This window comes from Pogona vitticeps, chromosome 3 (genome assembly GCF_051106095.1).
Source record: "Pogona vitticeps strain Pit_001003342236 chromosome 3, PviZW2.1, whole genome shotgun sequence".
Classification (NCBI taxonomy): domain Eukaryota; kingdom Metazoa; phylum Chordata; class Lepidosauria; order Squamata; family Agamidae; genus Pogona; species Pogona vitticeps.
Genome location: NC_135785.1, coordinates 157558142 through 157567857, shown reverse-complemented (window position 1 = coordinate 157567857; position 9716 = coordinate 157558142). Strand labels below are relative to the sequence as shown.

The 9716-nt window shown below is 42.5% G+C and overlaps 1 long non-coding RNA gene across 1 annotated transcript; it reads left to right on the top strand.

The window, feature by feature from the left end:
• The first annotated feature begins 2894 nt into the window (after positions 1 to 2894).
• LOC144588472 (uncharacterized) lies at positions 2895 to 9716 on the top strand. Its single transcript, XR_013544050.1, has 2 exons — positions 2895 to 2951; positions 3815 to 9716. It is a non-coding gene; the product is annotated as an uncharacterized LOC144588472 (long non-coding RNA).

The window sequence follows — 9716 nt, the reverse complement described above, 5'->3', positions numbered from 1 at the left end:
GTGCTGAGAGGCTGAGTTTCATAGTATTGCCACTTATTCATTGAAAAAGATGGATTGAGGATCGTCAACATCGAAAGATGGTGGTTTAGCGTTGATGGACCTTAATTGGTAGGGATGGACGTCGGTGTCAAGCTTGGTGTAGTAATGGTGCAGGGGTCAATGACTTGGGCTTATCAGAGGACGGGAACTGTATTGATGTAACGAGATGGAGCGTGTGTCCATGGACCAAGATGAATATCGAGGATCGTCGATATCAGAGCCTGTGTCTCTATGATGTTGAAACAGAGGTTGCTGATGCGATGGCATAGTAGTAGAATAAACAGACGCTGGCGATGCCGAGCATGAAGAGCGATTTCTGTCATCTATTGTAGTAGGAAAGTATTGGAAGGCTGGGGTTGCAAAAGCCTCACATGCAGATTGAATCTGCTTGACGGTCCGAGGTTTCTTTGATACCAAGTGGGGAGCAGGTTGAGGTATATTCCCCTCTTGGTGATGTGGCCACTTTGACACTGATGGTTGTTGAAAGGTAGGCTGACTACTAGATGGCATTGTCGAACTGGGCAAAACACCTGGTCGACTAGTTGGTGCAGTTTGTTGAGCAGAGCACTGGTCGGGGCAAATGGCAACCCAATGCACATGCTGAGCGTGGAGTTGAACCACACGCAATGAAGGGAGCTGTCGAGATTGTTGATGTCAACGGTTCTGGTTAGGGATTGGTGGGCAAACTGAGGCCATCGAACACGGAATGGTGTCAAGCCATTCGGGATGAGAATCCTCAGGCGATGGACTAATCGAAGGATTGCTGGAAGGAATGGAAGGTTGTGGACTGGGAGTAGAGGAACTGAGCTGTGCTTTGCAGGCTGATGAGCTGATTATGGAAAAAAAAACACCACAGGGAACCGAGCTGTGCTTTGTATGATTGGGGGCAACATTTCCAAATAGACAAGAATTATACCTGAGCCCATTTTGCTTCGGTCTGGCCTTCTATGTCCTTAACCCAGCATTGTACTTTCAGTGCTGCCTACCAAACCTCTTGATGTTGGGTTTGGAGTTTAACCTAGGCTATTATGTCCCACATCTGTACATGTATCATGCTCTTTCATACAGTACATGTAGTTGCTGGAGGCTTACACCCGTGCCAAGGATATACTAGCACACTGATCCCATCACACACATTCCATGAACCTGTAGGGGCAGGAATTCATCTAAGCAGCCCTAAACTAATTTGATGCATGGTTTGGTTTGTCTTCTAGTTTAAAATGAATTATCCCTTTGGATTTTGAATGCCGTTTATGTTTTACAAGTATGGGTAGCAAGAAAATAATGTGTGTTTTCAAAATTAAGTGTTCTTCTGCCTCCTGCCACAGCAGAATACATCTTGTAGGTGGACTATAGACAGTGTAAAGATGCCTGCACTTTTTTTAAAAAAGCAATGCCTGAGACAGTTGGGTCAAACCCTTCAGTTTTTGTCTCTGCTTTCAGAAATGAGCAGGAGATGGCTTTTAAAGGCTTTAAATGAACACAGGTGGGACTATAAAGCTAAACGCCTCACATGGAACATCTGTGGCAGGGTCCCTGATTCCTGTTATCTTTATGAGGTAGTGAGAGCTCTTTTTTTAACCCTTTTGCTCCCAGCCTCTCTCCTCTCCTTTTCCGAACCACTTGGGCCTCAGTACCGTTCATCTCTCATCTGTTTGTCTTGGTCAGATCACAATGGATTATTGTGATGTGTTTGGCACATGGGCTCAAATGTGAAAAGGCTTTTTGCATGGCACTAGATGTGTTGGACAGCTGGTGGAGGGTGTGCAGCTTCTGGAAAGAGATAGGGCAATTAGAGGAATTTTCCGTGTCTCCTCTAAATTATAACCGCATTACAGTTTGCTTTACTGTTCCCTTCTGGTAACAATGGATGCCACATTTGGGAAAAGAAGTAAAAAGTTTCAATGTCACAAAAAATCCAGATTTTACAGGGTGAGTCATGTAATTTTGTCCTGAAATGACACTTGATTCATGAAGTTCAAATACTAATGTATTGATATAAGAACCTGAGATTTCCCTTGTTTGCCAGAGTTCAAGGAAGGCTACATTTAGGAAGCAAGGGTTTTCAGATAGAGGGATTTTAATACATTCCTTCCTCTTTAAACATTAACACCAGGGTTCTAAAAAGACATGGGTACCTGTTTCGACTTCTCTCCCTCTCCTATTCTGCACTCAGCTCTGGGTTAGTGAAGATGGTGACATTCTTTCTTCTTCCTCCACAGAGCCAACAGAAGGGATGGGGATTTTAAAAGAGACCAAGGCTAGCAGTGGGCAAAGTTACTGCCCAAAGTGAAGAGTGCCTGCCTAGTGGGGCAGCTAGGACTAGGCATGGGACTTCCAGATTTTTCTTTTCATCACAATTCCCAGAATTCACTTGGAACCCCCTCAGCTCGAATTCCGTTGTTATTGTTGGTATATGCCCTCATATTGCCCTGATGTATGGTGACTCTATGACTGAGCGATCAAAATGTCCTATCTTCAACAGCCCTGCTCAACTCTTGCAAGCTGAAGCCTGCAGCTTCCTTTAGGGAGTCAAAACATCTCATATTTAGTGGTCCTCTTTTCATGCGGCCTTCTACCTTTCCCAGCATTATTGTCTTTGCCAGAGAGTCCTGCCTTCTCATGATATCCCCAAAGAAGGACAGCCTCAGTTTCAACATTTTGGCCTCCAGAGATATAGTAGTTCAGGTTTGATTTCATCTAGGATCCACTTGTTCATCTTTCTGACAGTCCAGAATATCCACAAAGATTTCATCCAGCACCATATTTCAAATGAATCAATTTTTTTCCTGTGTGCTTTCTTTACTGCCTTTTAATTTCAGGGCTGCTGTCTCCATCTGCAGTGATCATGGAGCCCAAGAAAGTAAAATCTGTCACTGTCACACCTTTGCCATAGCAGATGCATATTTAAGGTAAACCTGACAATCAAATTCCTGTTTTGAATAAAATGAATGCTTTATGGACTAAACACTTCTATAAACAGGGATTGCTGTTCTTGTTTGGAAGAACTGATTCTGCAAATGCACATGTGGGGTGCCATGGGTTAAGGCTCCAAATAGACGAATGGATCCATCCTTGATACACAAACAAGCACATGCTTGTATTCACTGTGATGGAATAAAACCTACCTCATCTTTTAAATCCCCTTCTACTGAATGTTCCACTCCTGGATGTGGCCTATTCAGAACAGAGCAGCTCCCTGAAAAGACTCTAGTATGAATTGGAAATTAATCAGTTTCAAGGAAATGCAGCTGGACATGCGTTAATTTCAAAGTGTCCAGAACGGGCAGTACAGACGCTTTCTTTCTGCTTGTCAGTCCCTCCCTCCAGGCTGAAGTGCACCGAAACTTTCAACACGGCCCTTTAACCCTTCTATTGCCCATTACTGTTGCAGCCTGTTGATCTTATAGTAGGGAGAACTGTTTGTGTCAAGAGGGTTTTCTCATGCTTAAGGTTTCTTAGGCCTGTTTGATTGCTCTGCAATTACAACTGCTCACATTCAATATAGACAGAGGTAGCACTGTTGTTCTTAGAGTGGGTGGGGGAGAGAGAGAGAGAGAGAGAGAGAGAGAGAGAGAGACAGTATATGATTAGAAGTAAGCCCTGGTGTCGTCAGTGAGGCTTACTCTCAGGTAAATAGGAGAGTAAAAGAGGTATAGAGTATATAGGATTCCAGCCTAATATTTTGAGAAATTGCAATCATTTCTATGCCTTTTAAAAAAAAACTTCTAAATGTTTGAACTGTTCTCTCTTTTTTCCTTCATAAATCCTATAGGAGGCATGCTGAATGATCCTGAAACTGAATTTTTTAAAAATAGAAAACTGAATGTCTTTTCTGGGAACAGGTATCTGAACGACAGTGTATGCAGCAGCCTAAACCCCCTTCTGGCAATGGGCTCTTCTGAACTGATTGTTGCAGTTTTTCTTGCCCAAACACTCATATTCAAAAATAAGCCCTATGTTTGCTACAAATTATTTTATTATTTTGAATGTATTTTATTTTCACTGTTGTCACACTTTGTTTTAAGTTGTTGTTGGTTATTCTTATATTTTTGTTTAGAATGATGCCATTTGTAAACTGGCCAGAGTGGCCTTCGTAGCCAGATGGGCGATATAAACATTAAATAAATAAATAAAATCACAAAATAAAGCAAGCTAATTCGCAAATTATAGAAGGTGTGACGAGCTCTTTTTTTCAGCCCTTGACATCCTGTCTGTGATATACGGTTTGACCCTCAGACACGACCTCTTTCTTTTCCTCTGGAGAGAAACCCTTCACAAATCCTATGGCTCTTGGATTGCCTTCCCAGGTACTGTAGAATTGCATCTTCTTTGCTTTCTGTGTCATGTAATCAAAAGCAAAGATGTTAGACACCAGAGCTGTCTTCAGGCTTCCTCTATATGGGATAAATAATCACAAGTGGAGAGGAAGGCACTAGCCATGCCCTTTTCCATTGCTGCTTTGGTCATGTGAAGAACAACGATATCTGAAGCAGAGACACCTGCATGAACGGAGATTGCCTTTGCAAATCTTATCCTCGATGTTCCAGGCTGGGGGGGGGTGTTCTCCTTTTCAGTTTGGGATCTTGTCATGTGAGCAAAGTGACAATGGTGGGGCTAATGGGCTGTCCTCCCACAGTCATCTAAAGCTCTCCTGCCACTTGATGCGGAAAGGAGCAGAGAAACCGCCAGCCCTGCTGTCAAAGGAAGAGCAGTAATGCTAGCATTTTTTCCACTCCCTTGCCCTCCACTGCACATGGAAGGGCAGGTGAGGAAAGGCTGCTGTGGTGGCAGGGCTGCCACCATGAGAGGGAGGCATCTCACCAAAAGGAGAAGGAACAGAACGGAGGGGGCAGGCACATTTTGCACATTTATGCTTTAATAATCTACTTGGTAAGAAAATGCCACTATATTTTTTTAAAACACCCTAAATAATCTTTACTGTATATCTAGATAATTTTAGGTCACTCTTACCATCATGTCTTCATTCTGAGGACCTCAGACAGTAAAGCATTCCCACAAATAGATGGTAGTGGGAAACTTTTGAGAGAAAAGGGGGGCTGAGATGGTGGCTATGGCTGCAAGAAGTAGCAGATTCTCAGATTCAGAGAGAGAGAGAGAGAGAGAGAGAACAATACCAGAGGCAACTACCTCCCTGGGCCCAAAAGCAGGACCAGTATTGTCACCAATTTATGGGTTTAGTTCACACACCCTGCCCCCTAGAGTGGATGGATAGAGCTCACAATAGCACCAAATATGTCCTACGATGTTGGCCTAAAGGTAGAAATGCTAGTCTGTGTCTTCCTTTGCTAAAAGGGATCTGGAGGCAAGCTGCTGGTGCACCACTTAAAAGGCCAAGGAGACCGCACGTTAAAGGCGGTTTCTCTCTCTCTCTCTCTCTCTCTCTCTCTCTCTCTTCTAGGACATTCTGTGCCCTTGAATTACAGAGAAGAAAATGAGACATGATTAAATTCCAGCCATAGTTCTCATTTTTGCCCGTTTCAAGTGGTGCTTACCTTTTCAGTATGCAGAACAGTTTGTTACTGGACGTTAGATTGTTAAATGGATTGGGGACTCTTGATAAATGCTGTTTCAAAGTTATTCACCCCTAGTTTGTGTATATTTACTAAACCTTGGAAGAAATGTTGGATGTTTAATTTGTTGCAAACTGTGCCCTATACCAGGTGAATACGGCAATGGATACTAACAGGCAGAGGATTCCCATTCCTTTAACAGTTGGGTAGAAGAAGCCCCTTCAGTTTTTCTTTTCCTTACATAACAAGTTAAACCTATCAAAATCCCTTCTTCCATGCATCTATGAGTTGAAAAGCCTCTCTTCCATGAGTCAGACCTATTGGCTGAAGGTTCCCCTGGCTGAAGAGAACCAGCAGGTCTTCAAATCTGTCCACAAATCTGCCATTAAATCCCTTACCTTCCCTACTGTTAAAGACTATCTACAAGCCACAGGTATCGTGGCAGCTTGAGGCCACTGTAACAGTCATGGTTACATCCCACAGAATTCGGAGACTTGTAGTTTGATGAAAACCTTATAAATCACATCACTGAGCTCAAGGGCACAGTGGTAGAATTCTCCAGCAGCACATCCCCCAAAACTATGAATCCCAGCATGGCACAGGATGGAGATATGGTATTCAAAGTGATATTAAATGGGTGTAACTGTGAAAGGAAGATGCACTCTAGAGAATGACTCAGGGCACAACTAGATGAGCAAATTATCTTGGTCTGGATTTGGCTGGATTCAGATTTAAACAAGGTCCTAGTGTTAAATGTATTTTGGGATTATCCTTGTGTCTACCCTGTTTGGCCTTTCTTTCCCTTTTTGTCTTTAAAGGGAGAGAAGCATAAGAATTAAAATGTCCCCTCTTGCCTTGTACTGTCTTCTCCTCCATGCTTTGCTTAAGCCACTTTATGAATGTGGAAAATTATAGAACCATAGAAAAGTGAAGTTGGAAGGGGCTTACAAGGCCATCAAGTCCAACCCCTTGCTCAACGCATGAATACAATCGAAGCATATCTACCAGGTGATTCTCTAAGTTTTTCTTGAATGCGTCCAGTGTTAGAACACTCACCAACTCCCGAGGTAACTGGTTCCACTGTTGCACTGCTCTACTTGTCAAATTTGTGGATGACACAAGACTGGGTGGAATAGCTAATACCTTGGAAGACAGGGACGACATTCAAAAAGATCTTGATAGGCATATAATCATGCTTGCATATTCAATAAATGGAAGAAAAAGTAATTCTGGACTCTCAGTGTTCTTCTTGGGCAAAACATATGAAGGATATTCAGAAGGAGAAGGTTTCTTGTGGAAAATAGATCATCTGGCTCACACTGCAAACCCCCATGTGACCCACCCTCAGTCTCCTTTCACACAAATACATAGATGCAGCACGTGTGTGGGGAGGGCAGAGGTCATAAGAAGAAAATAGCAATGAATCCTATCTGGAAGTTGAGTCATGGCAACTGGACTTGTTTCTTATTAGGCTAAAGCGTTTTGCTACTCATCAAACTATCTTCTTCAATCTGAGGAGAGCTGGTAGGAGATCCCTGATACAGTGGTGCCTCGCTTAGCGATGTTAATTCATTCTGAAAAATCGCTGCTAAGCGATTTCATCGCTAAGTGAAACATGGTTTCCCATTGAAATGCATTGAAAACCGGATAATCTGTTCCAATAGGAACGAATTGCTGTCCTTAAGCGAAAATCGCCATAGGAAACATCGTTAAGCGAAACGTGGTTCCCCAATTGAAATGCATTGAAACCTATTCAATGCATCTCAATTGGGGAAAAAAATACAACAACAAATTTAACTTTATAAATAACAGAAAAACATTTAAAAAACAGCAAACATGAGGCTGTTTAAACCATCGTTAAGCGAAACAGGGGACCCAAAATTTAATCGCTATGCAAAGCATGGTCCCAACCATCGCTAAGCGAAAATCGCCCATAGGGACCATCGCTAAATGAAGCGCAAAAACGCTCTGAAAAATTCATCACTAAGCGATTTTGTCGCTAAATGGAGTGCCCGGTAAGCGAGGTACCACTGTATGTCCTCCACATTGGTTTCACTTCAGATCAGGGGGAAGTTAAACCAACATGGAGGATATATCAGGAATCTCCTACCAACTCTTCTCAGACTGAAGAGGTTACTTGGATGAGTAGCAAAATGTTTCAGCCTAGTAAGAAAGAAGTCCAGTTGCCATTACTCAGCTTCCAGAGAACCTCACCTGGATGGCTGAGAATCTTCACAGCAATGAATCCTGTGTAAAGAGCAATCTGCATGGGAAAGGAGAATGGGGACACTGCTCTTACGTTGCTAAATTAATTGCTTCAAAGGAAGATGATTATTTAACTAAAAGCATATTTAATACTGAACCGAACACATTCACCAGACCCCACCTTGCGTTTCTAGGCCTGCTTGTTCTACTCTGATTGGGTTAAAACCCTTTGAATTTTGCTAGTATCTTTTAAAAGAATTCAAAGTATTATTGAAAAGTACATGATTCCAAATTGCCAGTGGTCCAACATAAACAGTCCATGTTTTGAAACCTGCTGGATCTTTCCAGTGGTACATGTTTTGTAGACTGGAGCAATGGGTGTTTCCTGGATTTCTCATCAGCCATGCCTTCAAACCACATTGTGGAGGATACTTTATATGATTTTCTTTCTCCATGTTCTCTATTCTGTCTGTCTGTCTCTCTTATCTATCTGTGTGTCTGTCTGTTTGTCTATCAATTCTTTCAGTGTGAGGATTTGCAGATCAAAAGCCACTTCTGTGTATGAAGCAAAGGACTACTTATGATGAGGGTGGCACAGTGATCAAATAGATGACTTCACTCAGCAATCCATCATGGTGAGTACCTCACATCAGGCAAAACAGCAAGTAAAAGGCAGCCTGTTCAGTTATACACAACAAAATAAAGGTACAGTTATGGGTGGTGTTCAGGATATCAATAAGATATCCTGATAAGAATTAAGTAAACACCCCTTTCAACTGTACCCCAAATTGTGGACAAAAGGTTCAATAAGGACCAGAGAGAAATGGTGTGAATGTATCTGTGTCAGGGGAAATCAACAGGCGAGTCATTACCACAACTGAAGCCCTGCCAGCTGATAGAGTTTGTGCTGGTGGATGGACGGACGTGGGAGGCGTCTTTTTTCACCTTCCCTGTGATAAAAAGGTTTTCCTTCCATTCATTGCAATGGAAAAGAAAATATCTACACCAGCTCAAGGCATGCATGCATAAGGGATCTGCCAGGGGACTATGGACACTTTGGAACCAGCACATCCAAGCCATTCTAACAAGCCCTGAGACCCTACTTTGCTTTGCTTTGCTTTGCTTTGATTCAAGGCTTCTGCTGTTGCAAAAACCATCGATGGTACTCTTAACTATGGATTGGGACTTGCCACCCAATTGCTGGGAAAGTATACATCTCCCCTATCCTGTGCCAACTAGTCAACGGTTCCCTTTCTTCTTACTCATAAGCTCCAGCATCTCTTCCATGAGATGGTGTTAGAGTGTTATGTGCTCTTAGGGTTCAAAAAGTATGACAAAGAGAGGTAACAGCAGCTGGCAATTCTCTTTCAAGAGGTCCAAGTTTGTGTCTCTCACGACACTGTATTTCCAGCCTTTGCCATGCTGAAAAGATTGATGAGGATTTAAAATGATTCATGATATTGCACAGAAGTATGAAAAATGTTGTCTCAAATAAGCAAAAGTGGAGTGAAACCAATATTAAGCAATTCTTTTCTCACTTCTGTGAACCTGACTTGTACTCTTTCCAGGTAAACTTTTACCATGTAATTAAAATCTTTTGTAAGGAGCCCCAAAGCATAAAAGAAAAGTGAAACTGAAGAGAATTGAAGTGTGTATATGTTTTATAGCAATATGCAGTGTTAATTCATTTGAAAACCATACGATGTGTCAGTTACATGTCCTTAGCTGCCTCTTTAATTTTTTTTTAAATCTGGCATCCCTGGCAGGTCATCTGCTCTTGTCCTGAGACCCCTGAAAAGCCCATTGGAATCACCTTCTGCTGAGCCTCAGTGTCCACTGAGGCAGGTCAGCTAGTTCTGGGTCAGGGAGGGAGAGTTGGTTGATGAAGGCCACTTCGGTGACAGGGTAGGGGTATGGGTCTGTTCCCAGCTGGAGAGA